Source organism: Toxotes jaculatrix, chromosome 21 (genome assembly GCF_017976425.1).
Source record: "Toxotes jaculatrix isolate fToxJac2 chromosome 21, fToxJac2.pri, whole genome shotgun sequence".
Taxonomy (NCBI): domain Eukaryota; kingdom Metazoa; phylum Chordata; class Actinopteri; family Toxotidae; genus Toxotes; species Toxotes jaculatrix.
In genome coordinates this window covers 17,912,966-17,934,228 of record NC_054414.1, presented here as the reverse complement: position 1 = coordinate 17,934,228, position 21,263 = coordinate 17,912,966, and the positions used below count along the sequence as shown (strand labels likewise).

Below are 21,263 nucleotides of genomic sequence, written 5' to 3'. Positions count from 1 at the left end.
GACACGCAAAAGTCTTAAAGTTCCTTTAAAAAAAAAAAAAAAAAAAGTAATCCCTCACAGCTCACAGCCTTCATTCACACAAAAAGACTTACACGTCCATGTTTTCCTGGAATCTTGCTGCTGGTAGTGAGAGAGAAAGAGTCAAGTCAAGTCAAGTCAGTGTTATTTATATAGCAGCAAATCATAACAGAAGTTATCTCAGGGCACTTTTCATATAGAGCAGGTCTAGACTGTACTCTCCATGATATTATTTACAGAGACCCAGCATTCCCCGCGAGCAAGCGCTCGGTGACAGTTACGAGGGAAAAAACTCCCCTTTAACGGGAAAAACCTTGAGCAGGACCAGGCTGCGGGTGGTCCGCTATGTGCCTCGACCGGTTGGGTTGAGAGAGAAGGAGAGAAGTGGGAGGGGAGGCAGAGAGCTTGGCTTCTGTGAATCCAGTGATCCAATAAGAAAGACGCATGTGAGGACAGTTGTCAGAGGTGGTTGAACAGGTGAGTGCGAGGGATTAAACAGCCTCGCTTTTAAATTGATATTGTGCAATATCAGGCGTTTTGCTCCGTCCGCCGTCTGTCCCCTGCACTCTCCCGCCGCCGCTGATTCACTGAAGCGAAAGCAGAAGTGGTTTGAATGGTGGCGCGAACAGCGACCATATCAGCGTGCAAGTGGGTGTTTGTGGAGGTGTTTAGAAGCAGGTAAATCCTGGTTATCGCAATGCATGCACGCATTCGCACCAGAGACACATCTGAAAACCACACACATTCATGTTCACATGTTCGCAGGCAGCTATTCTTGGTCTAAGATGTTATCACTCATGCTTTTCGCAGATCACTTCCCTGTGAAGAACACATGTTGCATTAGATACTCAGTGTTTATGCATTACTGTACATAGGAATATACACAAAGGCACTTACAGTTCATTTTTCACCTCGCCATGTCCCTGTTTGTCCCTGTTTGGAGACAACTGTCTCCAGTGAGTGTTTAATTAAAGTTGTGCCCAGAAACAACTGCTCGGCTTTGTTTAATGCAAAACGACACTGAGTGGAGTAAGAAGCTGACAACAAACCCTGTAGGACCGGAACAACTTCCTGTGTCAAAACAGTTGTTTGTCATTAATGCCGTCAAAATTTTTTTTCATTTATCGTTGTTTGGAATTTAGTCTATGGCAGTTTGTCTATATTCTAATAAAACCCAAACATCTCTATAAGACAAAAATTGAAATATCTCGATTTTTCAAATATCTTTTTGCAAAATCTGGAGGTAAAAGCCTGTAGCTGCTGTAAATGCTCTTTGTTATTCAATGAAATTGATAGGACTTTAAATTTAAGGATACTTTTGTCAGAAGACCAAGAATATGACCAAATTTTTGCAAAAGTGTGAAAGTGAACAGCCAAAATAATCAAACTGGCCCGTGGAGCGTTCTGGCTGGAGGCCCAGGGTGAGTGACAGGGGTGACGAGCTGGCCGGGTCCTGAGAAGAGGCTCCAAATGCTGCTTGTGTTCTCTCAGTTGTGCCCCTGACCCTTGTCCAGGTTGGACGGGCTCCAGCTGGTCCCCAGAGCTCTCTCCCCCTACTTTCACATCTGTAGTCCTCTTCTGTGCCGAGGCAGGCAGCGCTGACCCTGCTGACCTTGTGTTTGTGTGTGTGTGTGTGTGTGTGTGTGTGTGTGTGTGTGTGTGTGTGTGTGTGTGTGTGTGTGTGTGTGTGTGTGTGTGTGTGTGTGTGAGAGAGAGAGAGCTATAAACAGATAACGTTAGAGCGAGGAATTAGCATAAAGGGAGAGATGGTATACAGACCGTGTGTTGGACTGTGAGCTAATGTATTCTCTGTGTGTGCCTATTTGTGTGGGTATCATGTGAAAGTACATTGTTCACAGTCCATTGCTTCCCCTTGTTATTCCTGTACTTGTGTGTGTGTGTGTGTTTTAATGCGCTAGGCACGAGTGTGTCGGTAGACCCTTACCTGACACAGGGGGATTAGTTGACCGAAGGCGACCCCTGGTCTCCTCCACCCTCTGCTGGAGTCCTTCCCCTTGTTTTTCCACAGATTGCCACTTACGCATGTCTGCTCCGCTGCCGTAAAACCAGACTCTGCATCAGCTACTGTACATTAATTTAAAGGACCATACCGGCTGTTGTGCACGGTTTAGTCCATATTGTGCATTCTCAGAAGTCCTGTTAATCATTTCCTGAAGCGCACCATATGTTTCAGATTGATTTCCCAACCTTTCAGGTTTCCTTTCATTTTCATTTCAGCGTACTGCTATTAAAGGGTCAGTTGACCCAAATGACCAAGAAAGCTAACTTAGCTATAGTATTGTATTTCCCTGTGTTTGTCATTAAAGTCATAATCGGATTATGACTTTAAAGTTTTCATTAGCTTGATGCTGCACATGCACAATTAAACAAAACTAATAAAGGGAAGAACTTGTCAACAAAAACCAACAAAGATAACTTTTGCGTGAGTCCAATCATGCACAAACATATACATCGCCGTTGGTTTCCAGTATCGATACTGCTGTTAAATTATATATTTTGAGAAATCCACCTCTGAGACTTCTTCCTAATCCCTGAAACAACGGTGGTGAATGGAATGATGTGGTCCATAGTAACCTGGAAAATATGTTCCTTTCATAATTTGGGTGAGCCGGCCCTTCAGAATTCACTTGCACTGACTTAAGAAATGACGTACAACAGTGAAGTTACGCCTGAACGACACTGTACACCACATATGATCAAATTTGGAAAACCACAAATTATTATATGCCGCAGTGCTATCAGGGGAAATGTCTCCACATAATTGTGTATAATTACACATTCCTATATCCATCATCACGCTCTAATGTGACTGTTTCATTCTTCAGAAACGCGATAAGTAAATGTTTTTGTCTTTGCATCTCACAGTTGTGCCGGCTGATTTTATTATTAGAGATGAGCACCAGTGTATTTCCAGCGAGTGAATAATTGATTATTGAATCGTCTCCGTTGGAACACAGGCTTCTCATTATACATGCTGATGAACACATACAGTACATGTGCCTGTGCCTCGCATTGGGTACACACACACGCAAACACACACACACACACACACACACACACACACACACACACACACACACAAGCTCCCATCAAAGCCCACACACACAATATGAAACTGTTTTCAGTTCAAGCGTAGCGTGGTCTGTTTTCTTGTTCCAGTTACAGCGCTGCTATGCTGTAGATCAGGTTGGCATATGTGGATGTGTGTCTCAGTGTGTGGGTTTGGGTCCTGTGGCACTGCTTTGCGTAGAAACGCACAACTCACTGCTGCACCACTGAATCTGAGTCATAGAGCTTCTTTACTGTAGATTAGGGGAAGGAAGGAAATTAGAGAAAAGGAGGAGAGGGAGTGAGCGAGAGCAGAAAATGGGTCAGACATCAGAGAGCCTGGCATTCCTTCTGCGATGGATGTCAAGACATTATCCAATTGCACCATTTTTTAAAATTTCTTTTTCTTACTTTCTCTTTCTCTCATGCATGTTTTTTTTTTTTTACTCCTCACTTTCTCTGGCCAAGGAAAAGTGCAAAGAGAGGAGAGAGTTATTATGCTTGGCATGTCTGCAGAGGACGGGCTTTAATTTGGACACGGCCCAGCTGATCAATCTCCACATTGGCTCGGTTACACCACTGTGTGTGTGTGTGTGTGTGTGTGTGTGTGTGTGTGTGTGTGTGTCTGAGTCCATGTAACAGCTAAGCTTTTAAACTATGCAAACCAGCAGATCGCTATAAAAGTAAAGCACACTGGATTAATCCTGTGTGGAAATGACTTATTCTGTACACAGACCCGTGGAGGAACAATGAATTGGATTAGAGCTGGAATGAGCGTTAATGGAATACATGCTGCTCTCATCTGTTACAGAGTCAAAATAAAGGAAATTAAGTTTATTCTCAGAAAGGCAGTGTGGACAGGAGCACCAGCCGAACGCCAGAAATGGAAATGTGGAGTCTTTCAGGTGGCGCATCTGACATGAATGATTGTAGATGGTAAGCTGATTTGGAAAGGAGCTCTCCCTCTCTCACTCTCACATAAACACACACACACACACACTCTGATTTATACTTAAGTAACTCTAGGTGATTTGCATAATATGCAAACAGATGGATGTGATTCAGTGGGTGGTTTGGCAAAGTGTAAGCGAGCCTGCAACACTTCCTGTTTGAGGTCTTTCTCTGGCATCGAGAGCACTTAGCCCACTTCTGTTTGAAAGTCCTAGTTGAAGGCATGACAGCAGCTCTCAGAAACAAGCCTGCAGCCTGGGTCCCCACACAATTCATTCAGGATTAAATGCCCCACAACAACACCATTATTTAGTGCGGGGAAGAAAAGCGAAACAGTCCATTTTATTTCTTTTTTTCTTGCTGTGAAGAGACCAGTGCAGATTATTTTCTCAATCAATAAATTGGTTTGTAGTGAAAAATGCCTGTTACAATATCCCACCGCCCAAGGTGATGTCCCCAAAGGAGAGCAGAACATCTGAGAAGTTGGAATCAATACATTTTTGGCAAAAGACACGTGTCTTCTCTCGGGGTCCACAACTTAAAAGGTGCAGAAAAACGTGTAAAATATAAATGGACAATGAAAAAGCTAGAAAGCATTTTCTCCTCAATATATGTTCCTGCTTTAAAATGGAGAAGCTTGATGGTGTTTACGACATAAACGTCTGACAAGCAGCTCTGTCCCAAATGTCAGAGTTGTCTAAAAAGATTAACAGTAGCTTCAGTCTAGTTTTGGGAGATGCTGTCATCTTACAAAAGAGATGATTTTTTTTTTTTTTTTTTTATTGTGAAGATTAAGCGACACCAGCTGTGTACAGAATTTTGGTCTGCAGGACTGGCATTAAAATTTTTTAGGCACATTCCGTGAAACCCACAGGGGAAAAAAATGGGATAATTCATCAAGTAGGATACAGCTTTGGCATGAAAACATAGAAGGTGAAGTTTCTCATTCTTATGAGCCTTTAAAAAATCCTTTCTACTAACAGTCATACTGAAAATATGTAGTCTCTCACTAGTAAGAGAATGATTGCAGAGCAGACAAGCAGGCCTATATAAATGCCATATTGGCCTTTAGAGTTATTGGCAATTAGGTAGAGTCATATAACAAGGTGAGCAATGCATCGCCAGCTTTAATGCAGAGAATCACTGTGGATGCAGCTGTTCGTCTTCAGCCTCAAAGTATTTTCTCTTGTAAAAATGAAACATATGGTTAGGAAATACCTCCAGCTCTCACCTTCTGTGTAGCACGTTCAAGAATCCTTCATGTTCAGTTAGTCATAGGCATTCCTTCATTCTGTTTTTCAGTCACAGACTCACACACTTTTCAGAGGTGGTTAGAAGATTTACTCTGGACTGCTGCGTCTGTTCACAGATGGTAGAAACTTGTTAGCTTAGCTACATTAAGGCTACACACAGCCCAAAACATTCAGCCCAACATTTAGCTCTTTCTTTTAAAAAAAAAAAGTGCGTTGTATTATGAAATGTACACGAGCAAGTTCCTCCCATCTATCAGCAGACACGTTGCTAACAACATGTTTTTCTGCCGTGGAGGAAATTCCAAATGAGAGTGCAGACATTAGATCGGTATCTCAGTCCAAAGAAAGCAAATAAGTGTATTTGCTGAAATGTTAAACAGTTCTTCTGAGGAACTGTCTCAGCGTGTAACGCAGAGAACGTGTGCTGTTGTAGGGATGTAAGCGACTGGAGCTCAAACAGAACGCAGCCGCCACTTTTTCAAGCATCCGTCCACCCAGAAAGAATTATTTTATGTATAGTCAGGCTAATGCAATAATCCATTACCATCCTGGGATAAAACGAGTTCGTGTTTTTTCCTGTTTATGTTCTGGATGTGGTCATATGGTGAAGGAACAACTTATATTTTTTAATGCTTGTAAAACCCAGCCGTAGGGCTCATACCTCAATCTGCTGTGGCCATCTGCTGAACCTCAAAACCATCCGTCGACCCACTGGTGTGGCTGTGTGTTGTTGTGCCGTACGATATGTCACAAGACTAGAACTCGTGTAGGCATGCTTCGTTGTAGACAGAATAATTCAGTCTCTCTCTCTTCCTGGTTATTAGAGTGCAGAGCTCAGGAAGAGTAATATCCTTGGGAATTTCTGCTGCTCCTTCTATCTGTTATTCCATCTATTAAGTGTGCGGTGCAGAACAGAGCAAACCGGACATTTGATGGCAGATTTTGGTACTTGACAGGTTTCGATACTCGTCCTATGGATGTCTGAACCGTAAAAGTATTGAGGTTTCGAATGATTCCCAGCCCTGATAAAGATGCCACTGCACAAGATGCTCCTGAACAGGGCTGAATCATTACTGTACGTTTCCTATTTGCAAATACTAACCTTTAAGTCTGTCATTCTGGTTAAAGTAAAACGGGGCACTTACTGTGAACAGGTTTGAGTGCTGTCAGGTTTAACCCTAACCCTCTGGCCCTCTTATCTGTCCCGCCTGTACCCATGCATATTTATCTCTGCCTGAGTGGCTGAGAGCTGGCTTAGCATATGGATTAGCCGGAGAATCAGATGCATGGCCACACTGAATCGCCGTAGCTGCTAATGAAAACAAACTGCCGGCGCTGCTTAAAGAAATATTCAGTCCTTTGCTTCACCTCAGGCCTGAGTTGTGGAAGGGGTGAGCTGTGCTGTTGCGCCTCAGTCTCTAGTTAATAATTCTCCAGTATACAGGCATCCCTTGACAAATCCCACACATCCCACCAGTGGGTGAATTTCAAGCATATCAGTGAAGAAGTACTTGTTGAGACTCTTTGACCTTTCCAGTGATTTCTGTTAAAAATTGAAGGCACGCAAAAGGCTTCACTGCCCTCAGATGTGAGGCAGCATATACCTTGGGAATTATCCTGGTTAAGTGGTTACCAGAGCTGAAATAAAGTGTATAGTATTTGCCTACATTATTTGTATTTGGCCGAAATAGAAGTAGAAAAGGATAGGATAGGAAGAAGCCTGCATTGTATAATATGGTCTAATACTATATGTGCTTTTTTTCTCCTGTCTGCTAAAAGGCAGGTTCTCATAGCTATTTAAAGTCAGAAAAACCCATCAAAGTATGTTTCTCCGAGACAAGTGGGAATCTGTTCAGTCCTAATAGAAGCCTTCAATAAGCTCATCCACCGAAATCTAATAGATGTCAGTTTATGTGGAACTGCATTTAGCAGTCGGTGCTTTCTTTATGTTCTCTTTGAAGGTTCTTTCTTAAAAACATTTAATGGTATCTGAATTATGCGGAAAGAAATTTGTCTAATGTGAAATACACAAGTTCAGTGTTTAAGATACTGAACATGACTTTGATTTGTGAGACAGCGGCCGTTCTGAGACAAAATCTGATAGCAAAAGGCCACCAGATCTGTTTCATGTTCCCTTTGATAAAGCTGCCAACAAGCTGCCACGATTGTGTGGATCCCACAGTTATTTCATTATCGTCTCAGTGTAAGATAGGAGTGGCCTTATGATTACCGCCTGCCAAGTCAGGTGGAAAGGTGAGGGTGTCGCGGTGCCTCTTGGCTGAATGTCATCAGATGATGATACAACCTGGAAAAAATTATCTAATATGCCAGAGACAGAGGCAATTATTACTTAATGATAGTGTGTGAGTGAATGGATGTGTCTATCTGTAACGATCAATAAACAGATTTGTTGAATGACGGAAGTTAGTATAATGCATTTTAAAAATACTTTGTCACTCGTGTTGACATTCTGTGAACTACACACAGGGGTGTGTCTCTTCCAGTCTCAGGCGACACAATGCATATCAAGATAAACAGTCTGAGATCGGAGACAAAAACTACGCAGCTACATTTGTAATGATGAGACACGCTGCACAGTCAGTTCAGTTCATATTCCTCTGCCACAGAAGGATTTGTTTTAACAGTGGTAAGCACTGGCCTTTTAGCCAGTCACTAACGATGATGGGTTTTCCACAGGAATGCTGCTGACTGGGTGTTGTTTACCCCTGTTCCTGGGTCAGTGTCGTATTTCTTAATTAGCTGTGTTCAGTAAAACTGCATCGACACATGGCTTCATTAATCAGAGGGAGTTGGGGACCAGTAGAGATTAGCATTAGCTGCTAACGATAGCTTTACTTACCTTCTGTTGGCTGCACCGTAACTTTGCTGTCAGCTCACATCACCTTCTTATACTGTATGTGCACTGAGGTTTGTTGTTTTTTTAAATAAAAATAAAAACCTTTCACACACAAAATGCTGCTCAAAATGCAAAAACAACAAACACGGTTAAGATAATGAAATACATAAACAAAATGATAAACAATAAACAACAAGACTGCTAATTAGGCCTGCAGATAATATTTTTTATTGTCAGTTAATCTGTTGACCATTTTCACAATAAATTGATTGGTCTATAAAATCTAAGAAGATAATGAAAAATTTAAATTTCTCATGTTCACAATTCATTTCTCATTTCTGTATTGTTTAATCTTTATATCTCTGTGGTAAATACACGATTAATCAACTAATCACAAAATGAAATGAATGAAAGCAGTTTTAGCTGCAGCCCTAATCTGTGAATTACGTGTTCTGATGCACATGTTTTCCTGTGTGTATACAGCATGTCTGTGTACCGGTATGTTCATCTGACTGCGTGCATGTGTTTCTGTATTGCCCAGAAAAGGCACAGATGTGAAGCATTATTCAATTTGCCTCAGCCTGATCACTTTATTTAATCCAATGCAAAGAGGCAGATTTAGTCCTGTTCAGTGTAAAATGACTGAATGAGATGTACAGTGGAATATAAGGCCAAGGCTCCTATATTCATAAAACACATAAAAAGTGAAGGTTTCTGAACAGGTATGCCAAATATGCGCTCGCTCTCAGAGACACGACATTCACGACAGTTATGCAGATTCACACACTTAACAGTTTCTCACCTTCACCTATTATTCTACTTTTGCTGCCAGGATTTTGACATCTTGAGTATGAGTAATAATTATATTCATCTTGGCCAAGCCATCTGTTTAATATTGCCTGAAGCCTTTCTTTTATGTTAGTAGTTCCGTAGGAGTAAATGATAGGTGTAGTTGTGTGGAGAGTAAAGTAACCAAAGACATGATAAAGGGAGTACCTGAAGTACATTCCTGAACAGATACTGTGTACTCCTGGCCTTTAGAAACTCCAGCAAGGTTCATACTACGACTCCCTTTGATTCCTTTGGCTTGGCTAAGCCTTAAGTTAGACACTTCATTTGGCTAAAGGATTAGCCTGCTAAGCCTTTTAGTGGTAAGCTGGTCACATGAAAATCTAACATCGCTTTTGCATAGACAAGAAAACCTTGCACCTACCTCAGGGATTTTCCTCTCTTGAACTCTCAGACTCCTCCCATGTCACCCCTGACTTGGCAGAACATGCATGCATCAGTGGCCATGTGGATTTCCTTGTGCTAGAGCGACGGCTATCTGTAGGATTTGGCTAACTCCTGTCTTGCAGGATTGCTCTGTAAGCCTTTTCACTCCTCGTAGTGTTTTTCCTGGTGGATGTTTTTCTTTCTTCTGTTGGCAGAGATATGAAGGAATCACAGATTGTCTGTTCTGATTACAGAGTTCCCTGAGACCTGTGCTGGGATGAGAGCTGGGATCAAAAGTGTAAAAAACAACAGTGAAGTGAAGACAACTGACCACCAAGGTAAGAAAAGCTTTCATAGCTTTATTTAAACCTGTGGAGGTACATACGTAATTACCTGTGGAGCTGCATCAATGGGATCTGTGAGTGTATAGTTACAGTGATACCTCGCGTCACACAGTGAGAGGACTGGTATGGAGGTGGGGTTGGTTTTATTTTTCATTCTGGAACACAGTGTCTCATTTCCACAGGCGCAGATATCAGATTTGGTTTCGGGGGGAACGTTGAGGGGTGGCGCGGGGGGGTTAGTGATTTTTAGGTGTAATCATATACCCTGCCAACACGTTTTAGAATATGGCTGATCAAACAAATCACGTTTTGAATATCCTGTAAAAAAAATTATGTTTTAGCTCTGTGTGTCTGAACCTCACCTCACCTTTGTGCGGGAGAGATAAACGTCCACATCACTGCACTTTATCTGGATGACTGAGAAATCTCGTCATGCTGACACACAGTAAATGGACACACTGGAATTAGCTTGGTAATGCAACAGGTTTTCTGGGCCAGTTTTTCTTTATGTCTGCTGGCGGCGTGCCAGCATAGCATCGCGCAGTTCACAGACGGTGTTGAACCTGCACTTTTCCCTTTCGTTCCCTGTCGTCACAGATGCCGTCCACAGTTTAACACGCTGATCCTCACTGACAGGTCACACAGCAGTTTTCATGTTCACTGATGATCCTGTTCATGTTGCATCGCCATGCTTTAGGTGTGCACTGTGACAGGATAGAACGCACAGGTGTAGCATCTTGTTTGATGCTCAGGTCCATAGGAAATGGTAGTGAGATTTGTGAGGTGTGCGTATTGGCTGCTCTGTGACCAGCGATTACCCATAACACCTTTCTCTGTGCAGACATGAATCTACGAACATTAAACACAGCTTAAAAAAGGATCCAAAACAGAACCTCACTAATATAGTAGACTCATTTTTCTGTACCTGAATCCAAACAGAGTGACTTCTGTCAGAGGGATGAGGGGGGAGCGTGGCTGCTGCAGTGACCCACACATCCTGTCCTTGTATGTCTTGGGTGGCAGAGAGAATGAGCTGAGCTACTCCCTGCCCATCTGTCATGCCCATCAGGAGAATCACTTTCCCGCTCTGGCGCACGCTCTCACACACACACACACGGACGAGTGCACACACCCCCAACCTGGGCACGCATTCGCGGATGCAAAATGCAAACATGCACACACATAATCAAATGGACAAATATGTACAAACATCCACACGCGGACAGATACAAACACACACAGTCTCACACATTCAAATCCATACACAGATAATCTCTGAGCTGTGCTGACATTTATCTTCAACCAGGGAGCACAGGGGATGCACAAAGCAGGATGGGCAAACTGTGAGTGGGCTCAGAGCCAGCAGCTGAATTACTTTTATTCTCCGACAGTTTGACTCACCACCTGGCTGGGTAATCTCAGCTCACGCTTTTGGACAGCTCCCGTACTAAACCTCAATTTCAATTTGAGTGAATTGAATTTCTCATATGGCCATTCAACCCCTGCCTGGTTCTGACGGGAAGAAGCTTTATGGCCCGTTAATGCTGCGCACGGGAGAGAGACAATGACATTTAAAGTGAAACCATTACAGTCAGACGAATGTGCGTGCAAGCTGTCGCTATATTACTGCTGTCTCTTTTTCTGTTTGTGACATTTGAATGAGGATTTTTTCTTGATAATCAATAGACTAACTTAATAACCTGGCTTGAGGGTCTTGGATGTCTAGACAGCATGGAGAAATGGCAATTTGGTTTTACTCTGCAAAGAAGCCAGGGATTAATTGAGAAAGACAATTACCAAGCATGCTGCTAAATGACATTTCCAGGAACTGAAGAAACAACAACTGAATAATGATGCTGGCCAGGTTGAATTAGTTTGTCTTTGTCCAGCACAATTTGTGGTTGTGTTAATACTGTGATTGGTAGCTTTACCTGTGCTGTAGCCAGGAGGCTTGGCTGGGTCTCAGTGAATCGTTGGAGGTGAGTGCTCTCTGCTTTCTGCCATATGGTTTTATTGTAGTGCAGGATAAACAAGGTGTAGCTGTAATGTTAGGATGCAGCATCGTAGAGTTTTATGAAACTGTGCGGTTTCTTGGACAGCTTTCTCATTCACTGAAAGGAAGTGGTTTTTGCGTCCTCTCAGCAAAGCACAGAATGTTCCTCTTTTGCAGCTCCCTGTCAATACTCTGTTATTTCATTCATTTTTGTGCGTTCATATCAAGATCTCTATTAAGACGGGGTCTGATTAAGGTCAGAAGGAAGGCTCAAGTGGAAAAGAGCAAACCGCATTTGGCAGAGAAAGTGTTTGTGGTGTAATGTTAGGTACTATTGTTCCTGGTTAAGATTGTTTACCTCTCAGAGCTGTGTTTGCACTTGAACTGGAGTTGATTGGTCCCCACAAAGCTTAGGTTTGCTACACGTGTTTTTGCTCCTGAACTTGCACAGACTGTCTTTTAATTGCCTTCTTTTAAATCACATTTTTATGTCTTGATGTAGTTTGAACTGCGAGTAATCCACATCATCAATCCTCGAGTAATGTCTGGATAAAGGGCATACAGCAGTTGATGCCAAGGATAATATGGACTTTGCTATACTGGAGATGTGGCACAGGATTAATTTGCATAATTAAGTAGTGATATAGGACAGCACTTTTCAACACCACTTAATTATACTGTGCTTCCTGTGCTTTCTTTTTTTCTTTTTTAATACTGTTGGGTTTGTTGGTCTAAAAGTTATTTCAGATTGGGTTCTTCAGCACAGCCCTGTTTCTGGAACCAGTTTCTCAGCCCTCCTATATAAATATACCCTGTAGAGGTTCTCATAAACAAACAGTTATGTTTACATTCAGTGTTTTTCACCAAAACATATGTTGTTTGTCCTTGAGGCCTTATAAAGGTTCTGAGTGGCGTTTTCTGCTGAGCTGATAGTTGGATATATTGAAAGCAGTCTTCTTCTTCCCTGCCCTTTGGTAGGGCCGGCCTGTTGCAGCTCTGCTTGCGTCACCCACAAGCTTTTGCAAATACACGGGTGTCCGAGAGCATTTAACAGATGAGAGCAAGATAATAAAAAAGCCTCTCATCTCTGCTTTGCTCCATACTGCCACCTGTGGTCAAAAACAGAACCTGAGACAAACATTTTAATAAGGGTCCCTTGAAATTGATTAATTGTAAATATTTGATTATTGTAACCAAGATATTTATGTGATAATTTGCAGGCGTTTTCTAGCAACATCATGTTTAAATTACTTCAAACCTTAGACACATTTTGTACCACAGTGTCTTCTTACTTATCTTGGAGTGTAAATGTGTGATATGCTCAAATTGGGTGATGATATCAGCCACGTCAGTGTCTCGGGCTTTAGTCGAAAACTTCACACTGTATCTTTAACTCAGCTGAAAAAACGGATGTGTTGAACCTTCAAGCAAACCAACAGGAACACACAGAAAAAATAAGACGTCATGTTCCCTTTTGAGACTGACATTCATTTTAAATCTTCAGCAGCTCAGAGGCTGCACAGCTTTATTACTGGTCCACAGAACTGACTTTCTTCTTTCAAAGTAGGCTTCTCATGCTGTGAGTGCACTTTGTTTGATCACCTCAGGCCGAGACAGAAGGGAAAGCATCAGATTTGACATACTGATTACAGAGTGTGTCACAACGACACGACTGAAATGTTTGCTTTTACTCTGAAAATTTTTCTTGTAATTTTCTGTCTGAGTGACAACTGGGCAACCTGTGATCACGGCTTGGACTGCGAGTCACATTCACGTTGCATGTCACTGACGTTCCTCATCGGGCTCTGCGGAGCGCCGGCCACTGCGGCAGCTCCCGTCAGACCGTGAACTGGATATCACGGTGTGAAACAGATATGATTGAATCGTGTGGCATCCAGTTTCAAACTAACAATGAACGACTTCTGTTGGCAAACCAGACTGGGCATTGTTTTAAATTCACAAGTTTCACTGGGAACCCATGTTTCCTGACGCTGCAGTGACAGCTAGTCTGACGGGAATTGAAATATTTAAAGCCTTGACATTTCAGTACATACTTGCACAGGTATCGACATTAGCTACAGCCCTCTGGCTTTGTAGGTGTGTATATAGACAAAACCTTCAGTATACTCTCCTTTTCCTCTGTGTACTGCAGCTTGGTCAAAGATAACCGGATGTTTGCACAGACATTATTATCATAGATGGTTGTTATTGTAAATTAAAGCCATAGATACATTAAACTGCTGTCTGCTCCTCCTGCCACAGCTCTTTGAGCCTTTGGTGGCAGTTACATGTTCGTGAGGTGTGAGGGGATTGTGTAACATACCAATTTCTAATTACAGGGCATGATAAGAAATCTGATATAGGTGGTAATGAGGCATGGTTGAGGGCATATAAATTAAACCACTGTGCGAAGGGCCTCTGTGGTAATCACATCTTGGCAAACTGTCACGGGCAGCGCCTGCGGTCAATGCTTCAGCTATGTCTGTCACGGTAATTCATTTAGCTTTTCCCCACGTAGGACTCATATCATATATACATCTGATGCTGAGTAATGATATCGTATAAACATTTATACTTGCTATTACATGAGCTCTAAAATTGTCCATCTGCATGATTTGTAAGTGCAGCAGGTAGTGCTGTTGTAATCAATCAATAAATGTATAATTTGATCCTTAATCAACAAGTTTTGATGTTTGATGAACTATTAATATAAAACTGACTGTAAATACTGTGATTTACTGTGATTATTGTCTTATGTCTATGTTCTGTGTCCACCATTCACTGTCCATCCTCACGTAAGGCCTGGGTTCAACAAGTTCCTCAGCTTAAACAACAACAACGTAGGTCCTTTGTCACTGAAATCCAAAACATGATCTGACACAGTGTCAACAGGACACAAGGTTTAATCCGTGTTTTCCATGTGAGCCTCCCTGTGTCTGTGATCATGGTTACCACGGGTTGTTGCTTTTCATCGAACAATCATTGTGTCGCACAGATAATGTCATATGCTGGATTTAAAACTGCAGATGAAAAGAGTCAAAACGTGCGAATAAATGCAAAACAGCTGTTCACAGCTATAGTTGATGGAAAACCTAAACTGTTGACAGTCCTAGAAACAGTATGTGCTACAGTGAGTTATTTTACTGGTTACTTGATGCTAAATGCTTAAAAGATCTGCTGTTAATAACAACAGAGGATCTAAAGCGGTGTGTGTGTACGTTGATCACAGCTGTGTTTATGCTGAACGTGTATAGGTTCTGACAGATGCGAGGGCCTAATTCTTGCATCACATTTTGTCCCTCGCTGTCTCCCCCTGTGCCTCCTCCTCCGTGCTTAATCTTTCCCCCAGAGCGGTGCCAGTTGAGGCACAGAACAGGTGCAGCGGGGAGTGATAAGAACACACAAAGTTCCTGCTCAAACAGTTGGCCCCCTGCTCACATTATATATGACATACAGTCCAGTCTGCCACTGCGCCGCCATTCACATGGGAAGGCAAAACAGGTTCAAAGTACTCGACCACGCCAGATGCCTTTTCTTGTTGCGCTGGCTGTGTTTGCTCTCGGTCTCTCCCCGTCAGGGTTCAGCTGTATAGGATCATAGATAAAGATAACATACACGTTGCAGACTAAGACCTCAGGGTGTCTTTCACCTCCAGCTACGACCAAAAACACTGAGTGTCTGCTGGTTTACAAGTTTGCTGAGTAACACTTCAGAAGAATTGTACAGTATATCTTGTTTGGAAAGAAAAGCGGGTCATTTTTTTGCACATGCTCTGAGGGCACGCAAGAACATGCTGGCTCATATGGTTCTATACCTGATGTTTACGACTGTATATAGTACTTTGTATGTCTCCGTGGCGAGTAGGATCTGATACTTTGCACTCTGGTGAGCAGTGATCTCGACCGAGAGGTGTGGGTGTAAAGAGTTGGTGTTAATTTCAAAGATCCCTTTTGCCCAAGAAAGGCTCTCTTTGTGGTCACGGGCACCTCACTGAGACTCAAAACAAAAGCCAGTATGTCTGTAGCCAGCTTGTTTATTATGTTCAAACTGCTGTAAACATGGGTAGAAAGCTCTGGATACAGTGAACATTTCCTTAATCAAGACCAGACCACTTTTCCTAGAGGAGCAAAGACTCAGGGAGAAACAGGGGAAAAAAAAAAAAAAGAAGAGTAGAGGACAGAAAATTATGAGAAAGAGGGAGAAGAGGGTCGAAAAGGCCTGGGAGTGGTGGGCAGCATTAACCAGTTTAGAGATGGGCATTCCAGCTCTTTTGTTGCTGGGCCACAAGTATTCCAATCTTCCCTGCTCGCTCCTACTCCTTTGCCACACAACTGAAGTGAACTTCAGCTGACTCTAATAAAGGCAGAGAAGAGGGAAGAGTATTAAATGCCTGGGGTTAGCGGCGCTGGCTAACTACATACAGTGGACAGTGTTTTAGCTCTGCACGTGGTCTGAACTGTTAGCTGACACTTTTGAGTTTTTGGCAGGCGTGTTGGAAGAGTTTCCGAGAATTTCTGCGTCTTCGCATGGACACTAGCAAAGACAGACGAGGAGGAGGAGGAGGAAACAAGAACTTTAACACAGCGAGTTTTTTTTTTGCTTGCTCCAAATCTAAGCATGCACACAAAACCCGCCTCCCCCCCCTGCATACAGTTGAATGTGTGCACAAACATGTAGAGTATATTTGAATTTTTTCCCTCATAGTCATTCCAGCAGGTAGCGAGGGGATGGGCGCAGGAATGCTTCAGCCTACCTTTTGTACCGTATTTGGAGGAGTTCCAGATCAGTGAACCGTGTTCTGCACCTTCTCATTAACGACGCAGTTCAGCAAGCTGGTGGGCTGGTTTCAACACGCCGTGACTACTTACAGCCATAGTGGGACTTTTTCCCTCCATAACTTTCAGCCATGTAGGCCACATATAGATCATGTAATTAAAAAAAAAAAAAACACTCCTCTGTTTGTTTATCTTGATGCTTGGTTGTACATAAACTGAGCGTAGGCTTCGGCCTTTGCCCGTGTGAGTGATTTCATCAGTTATGTCAGAGCGAGCCGGCACTGAGGCCAGACGCATGACTCATATTATCTCACGTATTAGTCCCAAAGGACTGGAGAGGTCTCATTCTCTTTCTAGCTTTATTTATCTCTATTACATGAATTGCCCACGTGCCATTTGGCTAAGCACCTCGCGTGTCAGCCAAGTCTGTCAAGGTTAGTTAAGCTGAAATCGTGCCAGTGTGGTTTGACACACCTCCTGTGTGTGTTTGTGTGTGTGTTCAGGTGCTGTTAGAAAGCTGTGTGTCAGATAGACCTGTGAGACACACTTTTTTTTTCCCCCTATATTTGAATATTGTTTTGCATTGTTGATCCTTATTTATTCCAGTTAACCCAGTGGATTTAGATAAATAAAAATTGCATGTGTGGTTCGGTTTGACAAAGTGTCGCAGTATGCTGTGTTCTCAGAAAACCGGCAGCCTTGACCTTTGACCTCTCTGTACACTGCCTCAATCTGAGCAAGGCTGCTGGGGTCATATCAGTCAAGTACCACGTTCATCATGTCCCTGTGATCTCAGCCTCTCCTTGACAGCTCCACGTCTTTATGGTTCCGACAGACACAGTTTGACAGTTCCTGTAACGTTGTACATTTTGCCTCAGACTGAAATGAAACTCATTTGTAATATCTCAAACTAAATGTACGAGTGGACATTCAGTGGCTCAGGTGGTAGAGTGGATCTGCCGTTAATGGTAAGACTGCTGGGTACATTAGAGTGTACTTGAGCAAGACTCTGAACCCTCATAAATGACTCCTGCTGTGTGTATGTGGGGCCAACAAAAGGTAATCTGTTTTAGAAAAGAATGTGTGTAATGTTATTTTTATCATATAGTAATCTGCTGATTATTATTTTGATTAATCGACTCATCTTTTGTGTAAAATAGTGAAATATGTCCATCATAGGTCTCTAGATTATGTCTTCAGGTTGTTTGTTCTGTGGAGCAGTCTAATACCTGAAGATGTTCAGTTTGCTTTCATAGAGGGCAAAGGAAGACCAGCACATATTCACCTCAGACTCTGGAACCAGTGGATTTTTGTCAATTTTGGTTAAAACAAAAATCATTTCAGCTCTAGTAATGCAGCCTGGTGTGAGTAAACCAAACAAACAATGCCCGATGGTGACATACAGTCTGGACTGATTGATTGATTGATTGATTACCATCATATGAAGTCAGTTGTTTGTGTTTACTGTCCACAAATCACTGGATTGCTGCATTTTTCCTTTTACTGTAATATATTCAATGATGTGTTCATGTCTTAGTGTAAACCTTTTTGTTTGTGTATGTCTGTTTTTATCCCAGTCTGTGTGTGTGTGTGTGTGTGTGTGTGTGTGTGTGTGTGTGTGTGTGTGTGTGTGTGTGTATCACTCTCTATATTTGACTCTATATGTGCCCTCAAATGTTCGTCCTTGTGTAGTGTCTCTGAATGTGTCCTGGTATGTTTATAACCGTCTGTATCTTTGTCTACGTGTGCATGCCTGAGGCTGTGTGTGTCCATTTATGTATACGTCTGAATATGTGTTATTGTGTGTGTCTCCTCCTGTCTAGATAATTCCACCACTGTCCATATGCTCATGCACACGGCGGTGGGAGACGAATGCAGAGGCATGCCTGGGGATGTGGTCAGGAGAGGCCTGTGTTTTATGGAACATACTGTACTAAGCTGCGCTGCTGCAGTAAAGGTGCTATAAATAGAAGGTGCTGATAAAGAGGAAGAAAAAATAAAAAAGGGGGCTCAGTGTGAAACAGACTCACCGAGCCGGTTCCTGTTAGAACACTCAGGCAGCAGCTGAAGGATCACAGCAAGTCCAGGCTGAGCTAAAACCAACACTGACCCACGTAAACTCTTATAACCAAGAACAGAATCAAAAGCACCAGTGTGCTCAGATTTACTTTTTAATTTAAGTGTTTATGTTAAAAGTTAGGGTTTCGAGAGACGTGATGTATTTACGACTTTCATTAGGGAAGTAACTGTGCCGGACTGCAGCCACATCTGACGCCGGCATGGAGGTCAGTTAGAGAATCGCCTGTCTACAGACGCAGCAAATGTTTAGCGTTAGCATTTTTGAGTAGGAAAATCGGAATGAAAATGAATGATGTGCAAATGTTCTTTCAGAGGCTCAGAGATAATAAAACAGCTGTGCCGATGCTGAAAACCTGTGTAGGCCCACTTTTCTTTTTTCTTTCTCAGACTCTATTAGAGAGAAAGAGCATCAGCACCGGCAGCAGCTCCATCAATTAATGAGCAGCAGTGGTTGTAAAGAACAGTCATTTCCTCTGCACCTCAGTTCACACTCTGCCTCTCATTTCTAAGAAACACGTTTTTCTCCTGTGATCATTACGACACGGCATGTGATCAGGGCTCATAGCGAGTTAGCCACTCAGGTATTAGACATGCTGACACACAGGTCTGAGACCCGTGACTTGACTCTGGTTCTGGTTCCTAGTTAAAACGAGTGGTCCTGGACCAAGCTTGCGGACGCTGTTGTTAGCGAACAAGCTGACTGAAAAGAACATTTCTTAGTTATCAGTAATATCGTAGCGGTAGTAGACACAGTAATGGGATTTTTTAGGACAATAGTACATAGTTTTTTTTCTATTGTATTGTAGCTGTTGCCACTTTCTCAGTCAATTACTCTAAGCCAATTTTGTATTTATATTGACCAAAATTATAAATGTCCCACAAGGTGTTAGATGAGAAATGTTTTCAAAATGTGGCCTGTTACTGGCTGGATCCTTCACTGAGTTTTCTGGTGGTTGAGCATGAGAAATGAGAGGAGTCTTGACCCCTGTGGAGAGTGACTCATTCTCAGGAAAGTGGAGTTTTGTAGGTTCTCAAACAAATAGTTTGGCCTCTGATCCCACGGGTTATAATGGGGCTTACATTGATGAATGAAGGGGATGGAGGGAACTTTGTTTGCGTAGCCTCAGATAAAGGTGAAATGCATATGGATGGGAGAAGAGAACTGTGGCTCTCTCGCTCGACTCACAGCCTTCCTCATGTTGTTTTAGCATGAAAAAGCATTTTTGCAGTTTGTGCCTACAAGCAATTAATTTCCCATTGAAGGCCGTGCACTCCTCCAAGGTGCTAATACATACTGAACATATTCAGCCCAAGGTTGCGACACATCGATTTGGAAAGCCAGTTTCATCGCCATGTGTTCGTCAAAAGCCTCCGAGAAATCTGATTCAGGAAATTTGTATGAAATGACATGATCACTTGAGATTCTCAGTACTGGTCCATCAGGCTTTGTGAGGCACCATACGTGCCAGCGCTCCCAGTGGCGTACGACTCTTTCTTTTTTCATGAAGAGGCTAAATCCTTAGCGGACACCTTGACCCTGGTCTGCCCTCTTGCCCTTTATTCTAATTGTGCTTTACCAACTGTAACACTGCTTCAAATACACTTTATCCCTTCATGCTAACACACAGCGTTACACATATACACGTGTAACACAACTGGATATCTATCTGGCACCCTGCACGCACTGCACCCCCAATGTTCCCATTTGGAATTCTCCCATTCCCGCATTCCCAGAATCTTGTTTCACCAGTATGTCTGCGCTCTCTCTCTCTCTCTCTCTCTCTCTCTCTCTCTCTCTCTCTCTCTCTCTCTCACACACACACACACACTCACACACTTATTTTATATTCACCACATTCCCTTTTTTTTCCCCTCTCTCCTTTTTTTTTTCTTTTCCCTTTATACACCAGTTCTGGCCTGGTTTCTTTGGCCGCCCCCCTGCTTACTGTGTTCCTTCAGGAATTTTGGCTCACGCTCAAAAATCCTAAATCAACTACAGACTGCTACAGCACCCTGGGCCCCTTCGCTCCGCGTCTGTCACCCCACATGTTGACCCCAGGGAGTGTGTGTGTGTGCGTGCGTGTGTGTGTGTGTTTGTGTGGAAAGGGGGACTGACAATCAGGCCACTGACGACCTGTCCCAGGAAGGTTTTGCAGACCGTCAGACGGCTTTTACCCCCGTCTCTTTAGCTTTCTTTTTTTTAATTTTCTCACGCTTTTACTTCCAGTTTGCTTCTTTTTGTCACTACCTGATAAATTGTCCACCAGCGATTAGCTAACCTCTGTGACTCACATCACTCTCACTCTCCTTCAGGGATGCTTGATTTTGTAGCCTCCAGTTAAAATCTCATTATCTCTCACAAAGAATGGCTTTAATGCTTTACACTCATCCGTACATCAGTGACATGTGCCCGCACAGGTTACATCTTTATTGTCATTTTCCAAAACAGCCCTCGCAATAATAGAAATATGACATAATAGTGTAATAATTAAATAAAAAATACTCCTGAGGAAATTTGAGTCATCCTATTCCATGTCCCGTCTCAGATACTGTAAGTTATGGGTTACATCATATTAATCTTATTTTGTATAAAGGACTTTCAGCATTGCTTCATTTGTACATGTGCTTCTCTTTGCATTTGGCGGCCTCAGTCTCTTTTCTAGTTTTGCCTCTTTCTCTTCCTGAGCTCGCTCCGCTCTGCCTTTCCCA

General features: G+C 42.7%; 1 protein-coding gene across 2 annotated transcripts in view; it reads left to right on the top strand.

The window, feature by feature from the left end:
- Positions 1–21,263, top strand: part of thrab (thyroid hormone receptor alpha b) — a 114,846-nt gene that overhangs the window by 10,352 nt on the left and 83,231 nt on the right. For both annotated transcript variants that reach the window (XM_041066533.1, XM_041066534.1), the window contains exon 2: positions 9,618–9,701. The gene's annotated coding sequence lies outside the window, so the exon portion shown is untranslated. The remainder of the gene's footprint in view (positions 1–9,617; positions 9,702–21,263) is intronic.